This window comes from Mauremys reevesii, linkage group 5 (genome assembly GCF_016161935.1).
Source record: "Mauremys reevesii isolate NIE-2019 linkage group 5, ASM1616193v1, whole genome shotgun sequence".
Classification (NCBI taxonomy): Eukaryota; Metazoa; Chordata; order Testudines; family Geoemydidae; genus Mauremys; species Mauremys reevesii.
In genome coordinates, this window is record NC_052627.1 from 35728652 (window position 1) to 35751363 (window position 22712).

General features: G+C 43.0%; 2 protein-coding genes across 7 annotated transcripts in view; one reads left to right on the plus strand and one right to left on the minus strand.

The window, feature by feature from the left end:
- C5H4orf17 (chromosome 5 C4orf17 homolog) overlaps positions 1-7694 on the minus strand; it is a 41484-nt gene extending 33790 nt beyond the window's left edge. The window contains exon 1 of one of the 3 annotated variants that reach the window (XR_005598810.1): positions 7384-7694. The gene's annotated coding sequence lies outside the window, so the exon portion shown is untranslated. The remainder of the gene's footprint in view (positions 1-7383) is intronic. The other 2 variants (XR_005598811.1, XM_039539442.1) reach the window with 2 other exon arrangements.
- The window catches only part of LOC120405725 (alcohol dehydrogenase 1A-like), a 77128-nt gene that overhangs the window by 9802 nt on the left and 44614 nt on the right, over positions 1-22712 (plus strand). For 3 of the 4 annotated variants that reach the window (XM_039539435.1, XM_039539434.1, XM_039539437.1), the window contains exon 2: positions 962-1010. The exons of the other annotated variant lie outside the window; for it this stretch is intronic. The gene's annotated coding sequence lies outside the window, so the exon portion shown is untranslated. The remainder of the gene's footprint in view (positions 1-961; positions 1011-22712) is intronic. 4 annotated transcript variants of the gene reach the window in all.

Genomic DNA, 22712 nt, shown 5'->3' on the forward strand with positions numbered 1-22712 from the left:
CCTCCTGGCTAGAAGGGTGAAAACATTATTTATTTTGGGGGTAATTAAATGTTGTATCCTTATTGTATGAGTAAAGGGCATCAGAACTGTACTTAGCTTGTGCTGATTTAGGGGGTCACCCTCACTGCTTTTTTGTGTCAGGGCTGAGTCCGGCACACCTAGGCTTAGCAGTTCATAGCCCCGGGACTTCTGGGCTTGCCAAATAAGTTATGAAATTAAAAACTTGCTAGAACCCTGGCACCTCTTTCATTACAAATTAAGCACTGGTCACCCTCAGCTGAACTGCAGTCGTTAAACAGTTGAAATGTTGCTTTCCTACTCTACCTATCTTCTTGGGGAAAGAATGAGTGAATAAATAGATTTTGCAACATGCCCAGAGGATTAACAAACTCAGGGTTCTGCCTGATAACAAGGGAAAGTGAATTCCAGAGTTGAAGGCCTTCTAAGGTGGTCATCCTGTTCCCCAGACAAACAAATCTAGGGATTGTTAGCTTGAGTGTCCCAGCTGATCTGAACTACCAGGTTGGTGCGCTAGGAAAGATGCCATCTTTAAAATTATGCAGGGCAGAAACCCCTGCATAATTTTTATAAATGCATAAATGACTTACATTTTTCTTCATGTAAAATGTCTAAAATTATCTAAAATGCCTCAGTAGAGACCACAACTAATAAGTGAAGGAGAGAAATAACAGAAAAGCAGAAAGGGGAGGGGAAAAGGATAATGGAATAAATGGAATAAAATCTAGTATTTATCAGTGAATTAACATCAGTCGCATATCCAGATTATCATCACATATCCACAGGCCTAAAATCAACTTCATTATTGCATTACTGAAAATGTGTTCTTTTAGATTTGACTGTACAGATATCTGATCCATGGTGATCTTCTCCAACAGCTGAGATTAACACGGAAATCTTTTAATGTAGCTTTTGTGGGCCTGATTTTCATCTTCTTTTACAGCAGTTTCACACGGGTGTAATTCCACTAATTTACTCCTGATCTAAATGAGGTAAGTAGACCCTATGATTTTTATTCTTGCAAAAATTATAATTTATAAAATTATAAAATTGCACACTATTTTTAAAGAAATGCTTTTCCTCAAATTACTATATAAAATATGAAGCTGCAGCCTTCTGTGTTGCACTGTGATGCATAGTGTCCTCTCTGATGAATAGCTTACTATACTTGTCTAAGTGTATGATTTGATGCTAATGTCCATGTGAAGATTTAAAAAAAACGCAATCCAGTTGCAGAAAAATTGTGTGATGGCACATCTAGTAGCATAGCACCAATTCAAAGCAGCCTCGTGGTTTACTAATTTATATATTCCAAGGAAGATTTTTCTTTTACTCTGAATCCTATAATGCAAGTACACGATTACACATGTTCTTAATCTGATATGTATTTTTTCCAGAGCTAGAAATGGTTTCCAAGTCCAGTTTTCCCTTCTCCCATAATAGGGTGAGGGCTTAGTGACTGAATTCTTTGCTCAAGTAAATCATAAAAAGAACAAAAATACAAACGTGCATGCCCTATGGAGCATTTTTCTATCTTAAGTGCATACTAATCCACACAAGCCCTTCTCAACTGGAACGTAATCTGTCCAAGCATATTGTTATCCAATAACTTTTGTCAAGAAGGGAACAAGGCTTCTGTAAATACCAATGAGCTTGTTCACATGGCTACATCATAATAGCGTGTCATCCTAGCTTTCAACTCCTCTGACTTTAAATGCAATCAGGTAACACAATAGGGCAGCAGAAAAGTTAATTGTTCTATATATTTAAAAATGAGACCATTAGATACCATGACCAAACTGGAAAGTAGTCATTAGAACTACAGAAGTGCCTAGTTATGGATTTTTTCCTACCAGTATAGATAAAGAATAATGTCCAGTGGCTCTGGCACAGGCTTTACAACAGTCATCCTCCTCTGCTCCTGGAGTTTAAGACTTTTTTCTCTCATCATAAAGTAATCTATTCAAAATCCTGAAGATTTGATTTGTAGAATGGATTGATCATTTTGGATCATGAATTCTTAGTAGTCTAGGGGAAGAATAGCTTAAATCAGTGATTCTCAGCCAGAGGTCTGGGGCCCCATGGGGAGCCATGAGCTGTTTTCACGGGGGACGCCAAGCAGGGCCAGCGTTACCCTTGCTGGGGCTCAGGGTAGAAAGCCAAAGCCCCACAGCATGTGGCTGAAGCCTGGGGCCCGGAGCCCTGCCACCCAGAAGGTGCTGAAGCCTGAGCAATGTCGTATTGCGGGGACACCTACAGCGTGGGGTCCCAGACAACTGCCCTGCTTGCTACCCCCTAACACTGGCCCTGTCACTTCTATGCAGGAAACTAGTTGTTGTGGCACACGTGGGCTGTGGAGTTTTTATAGCATGGGTGGAGGGGAACCTCAGAAAGAAAAAGGTTGAGAACGCCTGGTTTAAATCATGCAAATATCTTATTACTGTAATGCATTGAGTACTTTCGTTTTAGTCAATGAAATGTTGTTTTATTAATTAGTAACTTTGCGTTAGACTTTCTTTTTAATCCGAAAGCTTTATAAGGTTCCCCTCCACCCATGCTATAAAAACTCCACAGCCCACGTGAGTAATGCTGAAAGACGTTATTCTTTGGCACCAAGAAACAATTTTCCACAGTATTCGCTCGATTCTTAACCATCTACCCGTGATGTGTGTTAAATGACTGTTTGACAGGTATCAACTCGCAATATCTCCGCTCTACATGAATTTCCAGCTACGTGACCTTGTGTGTCACTAGTATTGCAGCATTTGCTGCTGGCAGATTTGTTTCATTGTGGATGAGTTATTGCTTATCAAAATTGCGGAGTGGGTCATCTTGACCCTACGTTGCAAATTGAAAAAAATTCACTAAAATATTATTTATTTTTGCAGTAAATAAAATATGTGACATTAATAAATTCTCAGAAATGTAGAGAAATGAATTATAATTCCTATTCCCTCTGTACGCACACAGGAATTGAAATAATGACATCTTTGTTATTTTATTTGTATTTTTTTCCTGAAATTCCGACAGAATTTGAACCAGAGTCAGTTCACATTTGGCAAAAGAAACAGCAGTTTTCATATGAAGGATGAGACACACCCATTCAGAACCCAAAACAAAGGTTCAAAGTGAATTTTTACTTTGCAGTCCTTGATCCTGCTAGTCACTCGGTTGATGAAAGATTTCAAACAGATGCAGCCAGTAGAGTCAGTATTTGGCTTTCTATATGATAAGAGAATTTTTGTATAAAGCTGGAGTCAGCACTGACTCATGAAAATTCAAAAGACATTGATGCTACAGATTTGTGTAGTGAGCTTCAGGCTTTTTCAAGACAACTTAAGAATCCTAGAATATCAGGGTTGGAAGGGACCTCAGGAGGTCATCTAGTCCAATCCCCTACTAAATCATCCCAGCCAGGGCTTTGTTAAGCATGACCTTAAACCTCTAAGGAAGTAGATTCCACCACTTCTCTAGGTAACCCATTCCAGTGTTTCACCACCCTCCTAGTGAAAAAGTTTTTCCTAATATCCAACCTAAACCTCCCCCTCTGCAAGTTGAGACCATTACTCCTTGTTCTGTCATCTGCTACCACTGAGAACAGTCTAGATCCATCTTCTTTGGAACCCCCTTTCAGGTAGTTGAAAGCAGCTATCAAATCCCCCCTCATTCTTCTCTTCTGCAGACTAAACAATCCCAATTCCCTCAGCCTCTCCTCACAAGTCATGAGCTCCAGCTCCCTAATAATTTTTGTTGCCCTCCACTGGACTCTTTCCAATTTTTCCACATCCTTCTTGTAGTGTTTGGGGCCCAAAACTGGACACAGTACTCCAGATGAAGCCTCACCAATGCTGAATAGAGGGAATGATCACATTCCCTCAATCTGCTGGCAATGATCCTACTTATACAGTCTAAAATGCCATTAGCCTTCTTGGCAACAAGGGCACACTGTCGACTCATATCCAGTTTCTCGTCCACTGTAACCCCTAGGTCCTTTTCTGCAGAACTGCTGCCTAGCCATTTGGTCCCTAGTCTGTAGAAGTGCATGGGATTCTTCCATCCTAAGTGCAGGATTCTGCACCTGTCCTTGTTGAACCTCATCAGATTTCTTTTGGCCCAATCATAGTTTCATAGACTTAAGGTCAGAAGGGACCACTATAGTCATCTAGTCTGACCTCCTGCACAATGCAGGCCACAGAATCTCACCCACCCACTCCTGTAACAAACCCCTAACCTATGTCTGAGTTATTGAAGTCCTCAAATCGTGGTTTAAAGACCTCAAGGTGCAGAGAATCCTCCAGCAAGTGACCCATGCCCCACGCTGCAGAGGAAGGCGAAAAACCTCCAGGGCCTCTGCCAATCTTCCCTGGAGGAAAATTCCTTCCCGACCCCAAATATGGCGATCAGTTAAACCCTGAGTATGTGGGCAAGACTCACTAGACAGCACCCAGGAAAGAATTCTCTAATCCTCTAATTTATCTAGGTCCTTCTGTATCCTGTCCCTACCCTCCAGTGTATCTACCACTCCTCCCAGTTTAGTGTCATCTGCAAACTTGCTGAGGGTGCAAACCACACCATCCTCCAGATCATTAATGAAGATATTGAACAAATCCAGCCCCAAGACTGACCCTTGGGGCACTCCACTTGATACAGGCTGCCAACTAGACATGGAGCCATTGATCACTACCCGCTGAGCCCGACGATCTACCCAGCTTTCTATCTACCTTATAGTCCATTTATCCAGCCTGTACTACTTTAACTTGCTGGCAAGAATACTGTGGGATACCGTATCAAAAGTTTTGCTAAAGTCAAGGAGTAACACATCCACTGCTTTCCCCTCATCCACAGAGCCAGTTATCTCATCACAGAAGGCAATTAGGTTAGTCAGGCATGACTTGGCCTTGGTGAATCCATGCTGATTGGTCTTGATCACTTTCCTCTCCTCTAAGTGCTTCAGAATTGATTCCTTGAGGACCTGTTCCATGATTTTTTTTTCCAGGGACTGAGGTGAGGCTGTAATTCCCCAGATCCTCCTCCCTTTTTTAAAGATGGGCACTACATTAGCCTTTTTCCAGTCATTCGGGACCTCCCCCAATTGCCATGAGTTTTCAAAGATAATGGCCAATGGCTCTGCAATCACATCCACCAACTCCTTTAGCACCCTTGGCTGCAGTGCATCTGGCCCCATGGACTTGTGCTCGTCCAGCTTTTCTAAATAGTCCTGAACCACTTCTTTCTCCACAGAGGGCTGGTCACTTCCTCCCCATGCTGTGCTGCCCAGTGCAGTAGTCTGGGAGCTGACCTTGTTCGTGAATGCAGGGGCAAAAAAGCATTAAGTACATTAGCTTTTTCCACATCCTCTGTAGATGCTTCTTCCCATCTGTGATTTTAAGCAAGCATGTGCCAGATACAGTCCTACAGAGAGGTGCATGGGCATATTTTTGCCTTGCTTTGGCTGTCGCCATTATCCACTCCATTTAGTGGAGAAGCAACAAGACAGCAGCAGTTGTGTTCCAACGCCAGAACATAAGCTAGTGTGGTGAGCCACAATGCCAAGTCATTCTCTAGCTGACTGACTTCAGTAAGTGTTAAAGCAAGACTAGTTGTGATCTTGCAGGATGTCAGGAATATGGCTAATTGCCAGGGATCAAATATGTTTAATATTTGTGATTACACATTCTAGTTACATTCCCTGGCACTGAAGTAGACAAGGGGCCCTAAGATTTTGAAGCATACTTGGCCAGTCCTAGAGATTTAGAGCATCAAACAAGTCCTCTTGGGTCTGCATTTAGAGTGCTTAAGTAATGTTTGTACTATGCTATGCACATGGGACTCTTTCCAGCAATTGAGTATGTATAGTTGAGTTATCCTAATAATCTTTGTGACAATTCTGCCAACATAAAGGATGTGCTCCTGGAAGATTTGACAAGCTTCTGTACAGAAATATTTCGGGAGATACCAGGAAGGTGCCCAATAGTTCTTTGCTCTCATAGCAAACTGAACCATTCTTAGATATGCTAAATATAAAGGAGGCCCTATTCTATAGTAAGGATATTTAAACTTGTTAGAAAAGTGGCTTGCTGCCTCAGCTAGTGGACTTTTGGACCTTGCTTTTTGTTTAACAGACTTACTGACATAGGGCCAAAGAGGTTAAAAAACATTCCACTCCTGAAGAAGTACTGAAGTTTGTTTGGAAAACTGTTGGAGAGTTTATTTTCAAACAAACATTTTTATAGCTCTACGCATTCTTTTAACTTTGCCAATTTCTGTAGCTAGTGGGGAACGTAGCTTAAAGTTAAAATTGATAACATATCTGCGTTCAACAATGGTGCAAGAGAGAATTGTTGGACTTGCCACAATGTCAATAGAGCATGAAATAGCTGGAAAACTGGATCTAAAAGAACTAGTGACTGAATTTTCAAAACTTAAAGCAAGAAAAGTCATGTTTTAAGAGCACAGAGTGGTTTTTTATTTGGAGTGTTTTGTAAATACAGGTTAAAGTTCATTGAAGAGTTTTCTTATTTTGTTCTATATTGGATGTGGTGGTAATGGCAGTTAAAGCAGGATAGCGTAATGGATGATTTTTGGATTTGTAGTAATAAAAATTATAACACTTTTTTAATGCATTTTTATTTGAAATCTGACTGAAATATCATCTAGCTGTCATGTACAAATCTATTCTGAAAATTTCGTGTCTCTGTTTTTCTGATCTCAGAAACATTGGTTGGACGGACAGACTGACAAACCAAATAATTAAGCCTCTGTTTTGTTTTGTTTTTTTAAAAAAAACAACACTTAAACATTCAAAGAGAAAAGGGGCAGAATGTTTCCCAGTTTACCAAAAACCTCAGCCTAGATCTGCCCTTGGGGTTTGGGGGTGGGGGCACCAATTGCATGGTTCACCTAGGGTGCCAAGTGCTGGCAGATAGTCTAGGGCCACCCCTGGGTAATGTAGAGGTTTTTTGATGCCATTTAATATATATATTTTCTTTTGATGAGGCAAACAAAAGACACCCCCCACCCCCAAAAAGAAGCCTAAAATCACATCTTATAATTAAAATCTTCAGTATTAATTATTTTACATAAATAAATGTTTGCAAACTTTTATTTATATTTTGCAATGTTTAAAGCTAGCTTTGTCTAGAGAGAACTGGGTGTGACAGTGGGTACATATGTATAACATTTACTCCAACAGTAACTTTCTGTCTGGATGCCTCTCAGAACAACAGGTTTTCATGGACAAGTTTCTGATGTCTGTACTTTGTCAGTGACATTTATTTAAAATCACTTCTTTTTTTTTTAAATAAACACTTACCATCTACATCTGAAATTTTCTAAAATGGTTTAATATAAAGAAATTCAAAATACCTGACAAGCAAAATCTTGCAAGAAGATGGCTTTTTCAGCAAAATGCCAGGTCAGTAGAGCCTGCCTTTATTCTACAGCAGGTGAAGCTTTCTTCTGTTGTATTAGATATTTTTGCCTTTCTAGGTTAAATATTTTAATTGAACGGACAGTACAATCTTTTTTAAATAGTTCCTTTTATCTGAGTTGATTCTCTCAAACTTGTTATTCCTTTTGCTCTTTTATCCTTCCTGGCTCCTTGGTGGTTATGGTACATTGAACATCTTAGTAACAGGCGGAAAAGTGTCCTGTGACCTGCTGAAAGTCTGAGTTCTAGAATCTTTTCTCTCTAGTGTTCTGTATATCTTTTATGACATCTTCTAGTTGCACACAGCTGTAATGTCCCCTAAGTAAGGAATACACCAGGTGGTTATTCTGTACCTTCTATTAGCAGAGATGAAAGCTACTGTGCTTCGGAAGTCCTTTTTCTATTATATAGCATTATGCTATATCTTTTCCATTGGGGGGGGGAAATGACATACCCTACTTCTGAATCAGAAATAGCTGATTTCTTTAGAGACTGGAAACGTAGCATGTTATGATGCATAGCAATATCTTTGGGCTAGATTTTCAAAGCCCCGTGATTTCATGATGTGCATGCAAAGTGAATGTTATGGGAAACAAATAAAATCAGAGATGCCCTCGTGACAGTTGTGACAGCACAAGTGACCTAGCTACACAGTTAATTTCAACAAATTTGTTTGTAGAATCTAAATTGTTAGACATAAAAATGTCACAGAAACACCAGGGGAAATTAATGGGGGTGGTCAGGTATAAAATGTTTCCGGGCATTGACCAGTTAGGCATTTAAATATAGTTGGGGGATTGGCATCTGGAATATAGTTATTACTACTGAACAGAAGTGTCTAGAAAATGGATTGATATAATAGAAGGTGGTGATTGATTGATTGATTGTTACCTGGGCTGTCTCCAGAGATACTTTGCTGATTTAAAAAATAAGTCTTCTGTTTCCTTGACTACTATACCTAATGTATGACTCCAAATCGCCTTAAACTTCAGTGAGAAAGTGATGTCACAGGCCTTTGGTTCTAGAGGTTTTCATAGTCCTCTCAACCTCCAAGTCTGACTCCTTGTTGCTGTTAGACTTCTAGATAGCAATGGCTGCTAGAAATACCTTTTATTAGTCTACGGTGAGCCAAGAGATCTCTTCTGTTGGATATAGAACTGACCACAATGACATACATTTGGGATATCCAGGCTCAACTGTTGTGATGCATTGTACCTATGAATGATCAAAGCAGCCTTAAAGGAGCTCCAACTGGTTCATCATTGTTCATTGCACATCCTAAGGAACTCTGTTTGATAGGAACACACCAGCCCAATGCATTGGCTCCCTAGCCAATACTAGATTGGATTCAGTGGTCTTATACTGATTTTCAAGGCCCTCAGCAGGAAGGATCCAGTATCTCTCAAGCACCCTTTTCCCTCTCTGTATCTCCCTGTCTTTTCTTTATGATGTGACAATTATGCTCATCGGGAACATAGATTGGTGGAATTGCCTGCAAACAGAGTGAGGCTCCTGAGGGCAGATTGTCAGCAGTTGGCTTACAGCTGCAGAACTCCCTTCCAGGGGAGATTAAACATGGGTTCTTTCATTCTTGAATGCAGTGAAATTCATCTTTCTGCAATACTTTCTTCCCTGGAAAATAGCTCCTATACTACTAGGGTACCAGATGTCCCTATTTTATAGGAGCAGTCCTGATATTTGTGGCATTTTCTTCTATAGGCACCTATTGTGCCCCCCCCCCACATTCTCGTTTTTCATCCTTGCTGTCTGGTTACCCTATATACTACACACATAATAAAGAATGCCAGAACCGAGAAGGAAATGAGGAAAGAAGACTTAAAGATTTTTTTTTTGTTTTTAAAGACTGTTCCTGGAGAAACCAAGAGCCATGCTGGCTTTTTACTGTGATTTTTGTCAGTCAGTGAGCTATGAGCTCTAAGAAAAGGGCTGGATAGAACTTACTAGAGCTGGTGCTATTGCTGTCCAAGAGAGCTCAAGGGTATCCTGCTGCTACCCAAAAGTGCCTCTTACTATTTCCCTATAAGGCCGTTATAAGCCACAGTACTTGTCTAGGCTGATTGCCCATTCTGGCAGTTTGAGTGCAGAAGGTGAGGGCCCGCAAGGATTCTAAAAATTAACATTGGCCACTCCAGGCTTGTATTAAACTCTCAAGGTTACAGCTTCTCTCTGACCTTGGATGGGTAGATGCTGCCACCACCCAAGTGAAAAAAACACTTGGGAACACAGAAAGGTGCACTTGGGAATTCCTTCCCATGGGGTACCCTCAAGTCCTTTTACCCCCTCTGAGCTGAGAAAGAAAACAAAGGAACTCAGCTGTTGCCACTAGCTAATTAAATATGTGCACAAACCTCTTAGAGGTAAATTTTATTAAAAACAAAAAAAAATCTGAAAAGTTAGGCTGTTGCTAGATTTTAAGAAGAGCAAATACAATAATTATCAAGAATGGTTTTCTTGAGGTCCAGCTTAAAGGTTACAAGCAAAACAAAAGCATTTGGGATTAGCATAGAGGAATCCACAAGCCATAAAGAAATAAACCTAATTGTGTCTTCCTAGACACTTCCTAGTCTACTTACATATCTGGGGTTTTAAATGAGTAGTTTCTAGGTGTGATCTCATGATTTTTCATACATGCCCCAAAGCTTTTTACAGCGTAGTTCCAACCCTGTCTTTACTCTCTGGGAGAACAACACAGACAGACAAAAGGGAAGGTTTTTTTCCCCAATTTTAAAAAGTTCTAGCCTTCCCATTAGCTCTTTTAGTCAGGTGCCCGCTCCCTTCCTTTTACCAATGGACTTTTTAACCCTTTACAGGTAAAGCAAGTAGAGAACAGCTACTAACAGGGATTTTATAGCTAGCTGGCTGGCTGGGTGCCCATAAAAGGGAGCCACCCTCCCTCCCCTTCACTTATCACTGCACTTCTTCAGGAAGAACCCATCATATATCGATGCAGGTTGGCTACATGGAACAGACTGCCTGGTGTTAAGCAACAGTGCTGAGTAACTCCCCTCAGAAATGTGACAGAGGAGAGCTGAACTAATATGTGACCAGTGCCACAGAACAAGAGCTACATGAAAGTGAACCATCATGAGTGAGAGCAAATGTGGTCACAGAGAAATCGGTGGGAATTGGTAGTATCTCCACTGGGTTCCTCTCTACACAGAAAAAGCCTTCTGAGGCAAGAGACTGCTGTGAGGAAGGAAGTGGGAAATGTGAGGTATGGGCTGATGATGAATTGTGGTTTAAGTTGATGCCAACTTACGTTGCTCAGGGGTGTGAAAAAGACACCCCCCCCACACACACCCCTTAGTGATGCATGTTACATCAACTTAAGCACTGTTCACATCAGTGCTATGTCAGCAGGAGATGCTCTCCCACTAACAGTAGTTTCTGCCTCTTGTGGAAGTGGAGTAATGATGCCAATGGGAGAGGGCTCCCTGTCCTGTAGCACCATGAAGCTGCACCAGTGTAGCACTGTAGCGTAGACTTACTTAAGATTGTCACTACACCAGGAGATTCAAAGGCAGATCTTCTGTACTGCATGTTATGGATGTACACTTTATTCATCTTTTTTGGTAAAGGCTTCAACATTGGTATGAGAATGTAGGTTTTCACTTAAATAAACTCTGTGTCTGAGAACATGAATGAGTAGGCTCAAGGAATGTACATCTTCATTACAAGTAAATTCTAGGAATTAAAGTATAGTTCAATGGGCTGGCAAATAGGTGGCATGATTCCTTATTACTATTCGGTTCAAATTTCTTCAACATACTATATAATCTTCAGGGAAACAATTGCAACAAAATATCTTACTGCAGTCTTGCTCCAATATATATACACAGTATACTATATAAGCTTTTAGTGGTGGCCACTATAACTCTTTTGTAGCTTCAGCTTGGCTATTGCTTAGTTTGCTGTAAAGCTGTTATAATAAATCATAGGTTATCAAGTGAAAAAACTGAACTCTATTTTTGTTGCAACCACATTAATGCCCCCCCCAAAAGGATTTTTTTAAGTAACTCTTTTTGCTTTTTTGTCATAGGAAATGAACCTGGCAAAAATTTTAAGTACACTACACTTAGCATTATAAGATCAGATCTTTTTTTTTTTTTTAATTATGTGGTGCAGTCAAATTCATTGTTCTGTTGGGACCAAAAGTTTCTTGCCTGATATGATAGGTGAAGGCAGACTGTTTCAGTTCCAAGTTAGCATAGTAAAAAGGGACAAAAATGGAATTGTCATAGGGCTAAATAGAACCCTAGCATGAATGCAGTGCAGGGGCTATTGGCCTTTGGATCTACAAATGGATGAGTCCATAAGGTCCCCATAACCCCCGACCTATGTCACTAGTGCTGTAGAGAGAGGCACAGTGAGCAGAGCTCCAAGCCATGCCGACAGTAGAGTGTGCCCCTGCACAGCCTGCTCCTTACCCCTTAGGCAGAGAGAGAGGCTGTTCATGAACAAAGATGCACGAGGGGAGTTAAAGAGAGAACATCTGGCTCTAGTCCAAGGAGCAAAAATCGTACTACTTTTACACATTCAAGGAAATATCTTGTTTCTGGATCACTTTCATGGTTTGCTGACTTAAAGCATGTTATGTGTACGTAAGCGGCTATGTAACCGAATTGACAAATATGTACACTGTACACACAATGACAAAGCAAATAGAGATGATGGATAAAAGCCATTTGAGGAAAAATCTATAACCCTTCCTTGTTTGAATGTGTTGAACTTGTTGGGACTTAGCTCAAAAGGTGGAGGCTTTAAGTAGGGTGACTAGATGTCCCGATTTTATAGGGATAGTCCTGATTTTTGGATCTTTTACTTATATAGGATCCAATTTCCCCCCCCCCCTCCTGATTTTTCACATTTGCTGTCTGGTCACCCTACCTTTAAGCCACCTTTGAGCCCTTCTGATCCTGGGCTACTCCAGGAGCTGGAGAGGTTCCTGGCATAATTTAGACATCTCAGAGGACTGGAAATGTGTTTTTAGGGCTCCTGTACTATACTCCAGCCTTTTTACTCTGTGTAAAGAGCTGGAGTGGGGATGAAGATCTTGCCCACTTAGTTTTTAGCAAGGTTATATAAATCAGTTTGTACAATACTGTAACCCAGGGGTCGGCAACCTTTCAGAAGTGGTGTGCCAAGTCTTCATTTAGTCACTCTAATGTAAGGTTTTGCGTACCAGTAATACATTAACGTTTTTAGAAGATCTCTTTCTATAATATATAACTAAACTATTGTATGTAAAGTAAATTTTTTTAAATGTTTAAGAAGCTTCATTTAAAATTAAATTTAAAATGCAGAGCCCCCCGGACCAATGGCCAGGACCTGAGCAGTGTGAGTGCCACTGAAAATCAGCTTGCGTGCCACCTTTGGCACATGTGCCATAGGTTGCCTACCCCTGCTGTAACCTATTCCAAAAGCTATCTAGGGCAAGTGCTATACGTTTGCTCACTCTTTTGACATTTTTTTACTGTAATTTTTTCTGTGAGGTATTACATAATTGGGTTTTCTCTGGTAGTCTGTAGATGCTCACGGTAATATTTACCAGGAATTTACGTTCATAGTGATAGCAGAATAGAGCCTCAAACTCCCATCCCCCTTGGTTTGGCCAAAGCAGGAGAATCTCTCTTGAGTTACAAGTTGAAAGGCTAATCAACAACATGAGCTGACTGCAGTTCTCAGCGCAGTTTCTAGAAGATTCTTTACAGTTTATTTTTATATATTCAAGAAACTGCATAAAATATATAGCATAACAGCATAGGCCCTTTATATATGCACGTATGTATTTGCTGAGTGCTGACGGTGTGCTCTGTGCTGTACAGGAAAAAGACCTATAAACTGCAGGGGAAAGTTTATAATCTGAGAAACAGGAAAAAAAACTTGAGCATGATTCTGGGAGGTGCTGAGCATCTGTCATTCCAATTGACTAGAAGAGCAACAGATGTTTTGGGTGATTGAGTGGTGGAAGTATTGGCACAGGGATGCAATGTAAGGCTGTTTTTCAACCTCTTGCTTTTTAACTTCTCTAAACACAAACTAACTTACCTCAAATTTCCCTAGCCATCTAGCATCTCTTTCCAGGGTAGGGTTTTTTTCTGGAAAATGTGTGCAGAATTTTACAAAAACTCAGACATTGGGTTTAGAAACATCCCTGTTCACTTTTTCAAAGACTTTCCTAATACTTATTGGCATTGTCACCTCTTTGAAAGAGCTTTAGCCTATGACTGTCACCTCTCCTGTAGTGCTTAACAAATAGAAATGTCTTTCACTGGTTTTGAGGAAGATCAGGTAGCAATTACTTAAAGGTGTTATTAGGCAAATATCATTAGATGGATGATTATGCACATATTGTAAAATTAAGTATATCATAAACATCATTAGTTGAGTGCATGACCGGATGCACAAAGAGGTAGGTTTCTGGTAGCTATCACATACATTCATCATGATTAAAAATGTAATATTCTCATTTTTCTAATCGAGAGAGAGAAACTTGAATGATGGTACATAAGGTTGTCTCAGAGGCTCTGGTTCTCAGGTTTGTCCTACATAGGTGACTGAGTTAAGATGATATGGGTGACCTTTAAAGGTGCTTTTACATATATTGGGATTTTTGTTACGTGCAACCTTACCTTGGAAGTTTTAATATTTGTGAGGGTGTTCAGAAAATTATAACATCCTCTTAATTTATTTTTTGGCTGAAGTGATAAAATCTTGTTGAACTCCTCATGACCAAAGCTTTTCGCTTGGGGATTTGCGGTAGCTCCAATCTGCAACTCATTAGGTAACCTTACTAAAATCATGTGATTCTATTGTTCAGTTTGATGTTGGCTTGTACTACTAGAAATTCTCAGCTTATGTCCACAGGGGAATCTTTAGACAAATTAGAGTTAAGTACATGTGTTTTTGTGGGGGACTATACAGCGATTGGAATGTAGAGATAAACTTTAAACAAATCCATCCTCCCCCCGCCCCCAAACAATCCTGCTAGGGTCAAGCCATAAACTTCATATCTCTAAGAAGCTGGATAGTAGCAAAATGAAACTTCTGAAAGTATAGCACCTAGCACACTGTGGGCACTACTGGAAACAAATAAAAATACCAGCTCATACTTCTATCCCTTTCCATCATCTTCTCATCTCAAAGAATGTAAGTTAGACTTTTTTTTTTCCTTGTGGATGTTGTGGCTGACACTGAAAGTTGCTAAGAGCCCTTAAAGTAAAATAAATATAATTGATGCTCCCAATGGTGATGCTGGAGCACAAGTACCAACCTCAAGGCTGTTGTAGCTGTGGCCTGGCCTGACGTGAAAAATTAACATGTGGAGGGAGGCCTCATTTCTTGGACGATAGGGAGGTAAACAAAGTTTGTGCTAAGGTCAGTAGGCTAAAGGGACAGAATGTCAACTAACATAAGAGGGAGAAGACCTAAGGAACTATTTATTATGAACTAGACCAGTGGCTTTCAACCTTTTTTTCATTTTCAGATTCCTAAAACATTTCAAATGGAGGTGCGGGACCTCTTGGAAAGCTGAGACATGGTCTGCAGACAACAAGTTGAAAACCACTTAACTAGATACCAAGGGACAAAATAAGTTAGGAATGTAGAGATGAGGTAGAGAGTAAGTCAAACTATGGACAGTGCATGCTGCATAGGGATTGGTTCCTGCAAAGTTGCCAAGCCAAAAACGTGTGACGCAATGCATAGTAAATGCAATGAGATGTATATAAAGGGAGAGGGATTCTGTGTAACTTTGGAGTTGTGATGTCCCCTGAGTTCATTCTCCCTGTGTTTGTTTGTTCAATTTTTGTAGCTTGCCAAATAAAAATACCAAAGTAAGGGAAGGCTGGAGTCAAACTGAGTTCTTGGGAAGCCAAGTGGAAAGAAGTCTTGAAGGAAATTCCAACCATAATTAAAAACCAGGGCACAAATCCCAAATGGGTTGTGTTGAAACGTAAATTTTATCAACTGTGACAAAGTTCCTCCTCTACCTTGGTGGGTCCTGTGCTTATTGGCAGATTTGCTCACCTCAGTGATCTTCCCCACAGTCTGGGTCAACTTCTCCTGTGTCTGATCAGGAGTTGGGAGGTTTGGGGGGGAACCCGGGCCCGCTGCCTACTCTGGGTTCCAGCCCAGGGCCCTGTGGATTGCAGCTGCCTATAGTGCCTCCTGTAGCAGCTGCATGACGGCTACAACTCCCTGGGCTACTTCCTCATGGCCTCCTCCAAACACCTTCTTTATCCTCACCGCAGGACCTTCCTCCTGGTGTCTGATAATGCTTGTATTCCTTAGTCCTCCAGCAGCACAGCCTCTCACTCTCTGCTCCTTGTGCCTCTTGCTCCCAGCTCCTCACACGCACTTCCTCTCCTCTGGTTCCCCCTCATCTGACTGGAGTGAGCTCCTTTTTAAACCCAGGTGCCCTGATCACCTGTAGCCAATCAAGGCAGGCTATTCTAATCAGCCTGTCTGCCTTAATTGGTTCTAGCAGGTTCCTGATTACTCTAGTGCAGCCCCTGCTCTGGTCACTCAGGGAACAGAAAACTGCTCATCCAGTGACCAGTATATTTGCCCTCTACCAGACTCCTGTACTGGTTTTGATCTGTCACACAACCAAGGGCAAACTCTTCAAGTATTTTAACAGTGTTAACACAGAGTCCCAATACTCACATCTGTGGGTATGTCTACACTCCAGGATTATTCCGATTTTACAGAAACCAATTTTTTAAAACAAATTGTTTAAGGTCGAGACCACGCGGCCACACTAAGCACATTAATTCGGTGGTGTGCGTCCATGTACCGAGGCTAGCGTTGATTTCTGGAGTGTTGCACTGTGGGTAGCTATCCCATAGTTCCCACAGTCTCCCCCGTGCCTGATGGGGCAAAAAACATTGTCGCTGGTGGTTCTAGGTACAGCCTCACCCCTCCCTCCGTGAAAGCAGTGGCAGACAACCGTTTCACACCTTTTTTCCTGGATGAACTGTGCAGACGCCATAGCATGGCAAGCATGGAGCCTGCTCAGCTCAAGACAGCAATCATGGATGTTGTAAACACCTCGCGCATTCTCGTGCAGTCTATGCTGAACCAGGACCTGCAAAACCAGGGGAGGAGGAGGCGGCTACGGCAGAGTGGCGACGAGAGTGATGAGGACATGGACACAGAATTCTCTCAAACCATGGGCCCTGGCATATTGGAGATCATGCTGGTAATGGGGCAGGTTCTAGCCATTGAACAGACTGGTGGGACCACATAGTGTTGCAGGTGTGGGACGATTCCCAGTGGCTGCGAAACTTTCGCATGCGTAAGGGCACTTTCATGGAACTTTGACTTGCTTTCCCCTGCCCTGAAATGCCAGAATACCAAGATGAGAGCAGCCCTCACAGTTGAGAAGCGAGTGGCAATAGCCCTCTGGAAGCTTGCAACGCCAGACAGCTACCGGTCAGTCAGGAATCAATTTGGAGTGGGCAAATCTGCTGTGGGGGCTGCTGTGATACAAGTAGCCAAAGCAATCACTGAGCTGCTGCTGCAAAAGGTTGTGACTCTGGGAAATGTGCAGGTCATAGTGGATGGCTTTGCTGCAATGGTATTGCCTAACTGTGGTGGGGCAATAGATGGAACCCATATCCCTATCTTGGCACCGGAGCACCAGGGCACCCACTACATAAACCGCAAGGGGTACTTTTCAATGGTGCTGCAAGCACTGGTGGATCACAAGGGACGTTTCACCAACATCAACGTGGGATGGCCGGGAAGGGTTCATGACGCTCGCGTCTTCAGGAACACTACTCTGTTTAAACGGCTGCAGCAACGGAATTACTTCCCAGACCAGAAAATAACAGTTGGGGATGTTGAAATGCCTGTAGTTATCCTGGGGGACCCAGCCTACCCCTTGATGCCATGGCTCATGAAGCCATACACAGGCAGCCTGGACAGTGGTCAGGAGCTGTTCAACTACAGGCTGAGCAAGTGCAGAATGGTAATAGAATGTGCATTTGGATGTTTAAAGGGACGCTGGCGCACATTACTGACTCGCTTAGACCTCAGCCAAACCAATATGCCCATTGTTATTGCTGCTTGCTGTGTGCTCCATAATCTCTGTGAGAGTAAGGGGGAGACCTTTATGGCGGGGTGGGAGGCTGAGGCAAATCACCTTGCCACTGATTACGCTCAGCCAGACACCAGGGCGATTAGAAGAGCACACCAGGAAGTGGTGCGCATCAGAGAAGCTTTGAAAACCAGTTTAATCACTGGCCAGGGTACGGTGTGACTGTGTGTTTCTCCTTGATGAAAACCCACCCCACTGATTGACTCATTCCCTGTAAGCAACCTACCCTCCCCCTTCTATTGCAGCTTGCTTTCTAAGGAAATAAAGTCACTATTGTTTAAAAATCATGTGTTCTTTATTAATTAATTATAAAAAGAGGGAAAAAACTGAGAAGGTAGCCCGGGTGGGGTTTGGGAGGAGGATAGGAGGGAAGGAAAAGGCCACTAAAAAAATTTCAAAATAATGGCAGCCTTTTGGTTGGGCTGTCCACTGGGGTGGAGTGGGCAGGTGCACGGAGCCTCCCCCAATGCGTTCTTACACCTCTGGTGGGTGAGGAGGGTGGTTACACAGGGGCTGCAGCGGCACTCTGTGATCCTGCTGCCATTCCTGAAGCTCCACCAGATGCCGGAGCATGTCAGTTTGATCACGCAGCAGCCCCAGACTTGCATCCCGCCACCGCTGATCTTCCTGCCGCCACCTCTCATCTCGAGCGTCTCTTCTCCTCACATTCGTCCCTCCTGTCCTCACGGTCACTGGCATCTTTCCTGTATTTCGATACCACGTCCTTCCACTCATTCAGATGAGCTCTTTCACTGCGGGTCACTTCCACGATTTCCGAGAACATTTCGTCTCATGTCATTTTTTTTTTTTTCCACCGCCTTATCTGAGAGAGCCTTCGGGACGGAGTAGGGAGGCTTGAAAAATTTGCAGCTGCAGGAGGGAGGGGAAAAAAGGGAGAGCAGTATTTTAAAAAATACATTTTACAGAACAATGGTTACACTCTTTCACAGTGAACAACACTATTCACCTTACATAGCACATGTGATTTCAGTACAAGGTTGCATTTTGCATCTTAATATTGAGTGCCTGCAGCTTTGGTGTGAGAGATCACAGACGCAGGTCCGGGCAACAGAATTCGGCTTGCATGCGGCCATGGTAAGCCATTGTCTTTCGGTTTCTGCAGCCTTCATATATCCAGCGTCCTCCTTTCCCAAATACCAAGCAAAGCCCGTTGAGCGCTGTGTCTTTCCTGTTAACGTGCAGCAGCAGAAACCAAACTCCCCTCCCCCATCCAATTTTCTGGGATGATCGCTTTACCCCCACGGGGCTGGTGGTATGGAAGATCCCTGCTAGCTGCCCCCACGACCACCGCGGGGCTGGTATCAGGGAAGATCCCTGCTAGCCAAATGTGAAAACACTCAGCACCAATCACCCCCACCACCCTTGCTTGGCTAACTGCAGAGAAGGATTTTTTTTCAGCCACAGGCAAACAGCCTAGTAAGAATGGCCACCTCTGTCCCCTTAATTAAATTCCCGTATTTCAACCAGGTTACCATGAATGATATCACTCTCCTGAGGCTAACACAGTGAGATAAAGAATGGATGTTGCTTGAATGCCAGCAAACACCAGGACCATATGCTGCTAGGCTTTGTCATGCGATGATACCAGATTACTTGCTACATGCATGGCGTCGTCAAGTGTCCTACCATGGAGGACGAAATAAGGCCGTGCTGCCCAGAAACCTTCTGCAAAGGCTTTTGGAGTACCTCCAGGAGAGCTTCATGGAGATGTCCCTGGAGGATTTCTGCTCCATCCCCAGACATGTTAACAGACTTCCAGTAACTGTACTGGCCGTGAATGCATCCCAAGTCCTCAGGGCATATTAATCATTAAAAAATGCTTGCTTTTAAACCATGTTTTATATTTACAAAGGTACAATCACCAGAGGTCCCTTCCATGGCTTCATTGTCTGGGATAGTGGCTTGGGAGGGCTGGGAGGGTAATTCCGTCTGGGTCAGAAAAAGCTCCTGACTGTTGGGGAGAACGGAGTGCAGTGTGCTCTCTGCAAGCTCTTCCTCCTCCTCATCTTCCCCGTCCGCAGAATCCTCAGGCATGGCTGAGATTACCACCCCCGCCTCAGAATCCACAGGGGTGGGGTAGTGGTGGCAGACCCCCCTAGAATTGCATGCAGCTCAGCGAAGAAGTGGCATGTTTGCGGCCTTTCCCCGGACCTTCCGTTTGCTTCTTTGGTTTTCTGGTAGGCTTGTCTGAGCTCCTTAACTTTCACATGGCACTGTACTGAGTCCCTGGTGTGGCCTCTCTCCATCATGGCCTTGGAGATTTTTTCAAATGTTTTTTCATTTTGTCTTTTGGAATGGAGTTCTGTTAGCACGCAATCATCTCCCCATATAGCGATCAGATCCAGTACCTCCCGTAAGGTCCATGCTGGAGCTCTTTTTCGATTCTCAGACTGCATGCTTACCTGTGCTGATGAGCTGTGCGTGGTCACCTGTGCTGATCAGCTCTCCATGCTGGGCAAACAGGAAATGAAATTCAAAAGTTCACGGGGCTTTTCCTGTCTACCTGGCCAGTGCATGTGAGTTCAGATGGCTTTCCAGAGCGATCACAATGGTGCACTGTGGGATAGCACCCGGAGGCCAATATTGTTGAATTGCGACCACACTAACCCTAATCTGACATGGCAAAACTGATTTCAGCACTACTCCCCTCGTCGGGGAGGATTACAGATATCGGTATTAAGAGCCCTTTATATCAATATAAAGGGTTTCGTTGTGTGGATGGGTGCAGGGTTAATTCGGTTTAACACTGCTAAATTCGGTATAAATGCGTAGTGTAAACCAGGCCTGACTTCTCACCTCGGTGAGTATATCTCTGTGATAGATGGCCCCTGGCATCAAGAATCACAGCAATATTCAGGTTTTTCCTAATCCCAAAAGATCAGTCACTTACCCCAGGTCAATTTGGCTTTAGGTTTCATACTATAGTAATCTCTATGAAGATTTATTAAATAGGAAAAGGAAATTAGAATGTTGTTTACAAGATTTAAGCAAGCAAACATAGCCACTTGAATAAGTTACAGTCTTAAGTTTCAACAGGTAAAATAGGCTTCTACAATCAGCAAGCTCTATTGTCCTCTAGGGCTAAGCCGCTGGGGCTCTTGTTTATGTCTTGAAACATCTTGCTGCTTTTCTGTCCCGAATCCAAGCAGCAAAATGATCCTTAGTTCCTTTGGTTTGGGATTTTTATCTCACTCCTGCCATGTGCTGTGAGCTGTAAATTCAGCTGCTGGGAGGAGTCCTCTTGCATGACTCATCTTCACAAAGAGGAGAGTAGACTAATGAGTCTTTAGTTCTTTTGTTGACAGTTTCTCCATGCAGAGGTAGGGCGTTTCCCATTGTAAAATCCAACCATAGCCACATGGAACCAATGGATCTCTTCTTTTGGGAGGGAGGGGCATAACAATTTCTGCAGAAGAGCAGCTCTTCACACTAATGTCCCTCACTTCTATGGCGATTCATACCATCACAGAGGCTCATACTACAACCATTCAAATATAACAGTGCAGTATGGAACACCGATATTACAAGTACAATCAATGCATGTAGCAACTCACCAGCCTTCACTAGACTCTAAGCAATTTCTTAGAATTCTAATACCCATTTTATTAATTAACCACCAAGTGACCCAAACAGAGTCCAGCTATATATCTGTTAGTGTCCAGTTGAGACAAGGGACCTTGCATGAGCTGACACCTGGCCTGCCAGCATCACAACAGTATTCTTCAGTTAAAGGCTTTCATGCTTCGTTCATCACTGCTTTCCCTCTTTAGAGTCTTTGTTTTCCTTCTGTGGTTTGTCTGTCCAATGCACTCCAGATGATTTCAATTATTTTGTGTGTCTATATATATATATATATATATATAGATATATAAATAAATGTGGCTATTTTTGTACAATCCGCTTTGTTCCTGCCTCTGATTAGCTGACCTCTTAAAATAAAATGATTCACTTGGAAAATACAAAACGGATTTTTGGAGTTCACAAGCAGTAAAATGCTTCCGTCATAAACTTCCCACCTGCTAATAAAGTATATAGTACATAGAGGAACAGTTGGGCTTTTTTAAGACATTGTTTACTATTTTGTTTGTGTTCGCAAAGTAAATGCTCACCATTCCGTGTTTATTTAATTCAGCTCTACTGTCTTGTCAAAACTTGCATAATCTGTCATACTCAACCTGTCATATTTTAAACAAAATCTTAAATTGGGCATGGGTTCAGCTTAAGCCCTGAAGCCTACCTTCTGCTTAATTTCTTCCCTGAGCTTCGTTCTAATAAGCAAACATATTGCCATGTGCAATTAGAGGTGAAAGGTAGGAAGGAGCCAGCATATGTACAACCTCAAACTAAGCATGGGTCAATGTAGCGGGGTAGTCACCCTGCTCTTGTCCGGAGGGGTTAAAAAGCAGCCCTGGGGAGGGCTGTGGCTGGAGAAAGGCTGATTGGGGAAACAGCCTCAGCTGTGGCCATGCCCCAATCAGGGCCCAGCTGGCCCTTATATGATGGCAGTGGGCTAGGAGCAGACAGTCCCTCACCCTGTCTCTAGAGGGAGAATGGCCTGGCTGCTGGGAAGCTGAACAGAGTACCTGAGGGGAGCAGGGCAAGGGAGCTGGGGGCTCCCGCCTGGAAAAGCACCAGGCTGTGGCCTTGTCAAAGGTCAGAAAGATGCAAGGGTGCAGCCCAGGGTAGACGCAGGCAGCTGGTCCAAACCCCCACCCCCTTTGCCTGTGATGATTGGCTTATACAGACCGCGGTCAGCCCGAGTGAAAGGGGGCTAGATGGTGACTAGCAGTAGCCACTGAGGTGAGGTGGGGTTTGGGGTTCTTTGGGGAGGGGAGACCCAGAGAGACCGTGGGATGCTGCAGGGGGCAGAACCCCGGCAGAAAGGGCACCGGGGTCCAGGAGGGACATGGGGGGCCAGCGGCAGCGAGGCACCAGCCTGCAGAGGTGCTCTGGGTCAAAAGAGCTAATTCCCAGGATGACCAACAGGGGACGCTGCAGGGGTGAGTCTTGCCCCATTACAGTCAACTTCAGAGTTGTTGGAGTTTTATCTATCCATCACTGTCTTTGGGAACCCAAACCTGAACTTTTTGGGCCTAAGTAAGTTTTAGGAGAAGATAATTG